Genomic DNA, 1,561 nt, shown 5'->3' with positions numbered 1-1,561 from the left:
GTGAAGAGATTTACAGGGTCTTCCATCTCCCATTTGTGCTCCCCCTGCACAGCCCTGGAAAACTCATGTGCTCCTACCACAGCTACGCAGACTCTTCCCACCTTTCATACACTGCTCACCACATTGTGGGAGCTGGGACACTTACAGCCCCCCAAGCCCACAGTCCTCCAAAGCACAGGAGGATATAGTCTCTCCATTGCCATAATACCTTCAACACAAATACCATGCAAAAATAATTAAATCTCTCACAGAAAAGCATTAAAAACACCCTAAATATACAGACTGTTGGCAGAATGTCTGAAGTGAATGATAATTCCATGAGAAAGAAACCTACTTTTTGTCTTCAGGTTTAATCACAGATGGATCTGTAAGGTTTTCCCCAACACCTACAACAAAATCAACAGTGCGTGTTACAAAGGAAGGCAGTCACGATTTCATAATCCGGCACTTAACAAAAATATAACTATCCAATTTTTTTTGTAGACCATAAAATGTCACAGTTAAAGTCATCATGAGTTAAAAAGAAAATGCTTTGAGTATAAAAATCTGTTAAGTATTGGCAAACATATAGAGTCCTTATTACAGTCCGGACTTCAGCTGCTTTGAGATTTATTTATATGTAGATGGAAGGCTTATGCAAATGCACTAAATATTATACTGAAGCTCAACTAAGCAAAATGTGACCAACCATAAGAGTGCTATTTAAGTTAGAGTAAAGGTATTAATCAGATGTGGATCTTACTGATGTCAACAGATCTACTCTGATACATGTTCTCTTCAAGGTAACAAACACAACAGCCACAACTTCAAGATTTGCAAATGCTTGGGTCTGTTATCCCTTTTTTCATCTGTGTGTCAATGAAAATGTATTAAATAAATAATTTCATTATGATACTTGAATGCTGATACCTGTGTTGCAGTTTTCCCTAAATTGATGACATTCTACCATTTTACCAAAAAGCTCTTTTCTTATGCCTGAGGAAATCGTTGTGCTTTTACTCTAATGAAAAAAGTGTATGATATGCAAGTATTTTTATTTCAATAGGCCACTGATGGTAAGTTTATATTCTGCAATGAGGACCGGTAGAAATTATGGAAATAGCATACTGTGTTTGAAATACACCCAAATTGCAATACTCTCCAATGAAGGTCATTTCAGTTGACGTGAATTAGACAAAATGTGGTGTATATGTATGCGGAGATGGCCCTCATATTATATAGTAAATGGTGATAGAGATTAATCCTATTAGAACTCCAAGGGGAGCAGCCCTTGCCAGATTAGAAAACTACAAGATAAACATGAGGCCAAAACTAGAGCAGATTTCAGTTTATTTGAGATGGAAACTGAAGCTCCAGTCTTGATGAGATTTACAGAGATGTTTAAATTCTCCACGTTTGAGCCAACACAGTTGGTCTGGAACTGTCAAAAGTTGTATAATAAACCCAAGCAAACTTCAGACAAATTCTAGTAGGCTATGTGAAGACACTTACTCTTTCTGTATTTTTTTTCATATGCAGCTAAAATCAAATGAAGGCAAGGATGGAATTATAGGTTTATTTT

This window comes from Chroicocephalus ridibundus, chromosome Z, assembly GCF_963924245.1.
Source record: "Chroicocephalus ridibundus chromosome Z, bChrRid1.1, whole genome shotgun sequence".
Classification (NCBI taxonomy): domain Eukaryota; kingdom Metazoa; phylum Chordata; class Aves; order Charadriiformes; family Laridae; genus Chroicocephalus; species Chroicocephalus ridibundus.
This window is presented reverse-complemented; position numbering follows the sequence as displayed.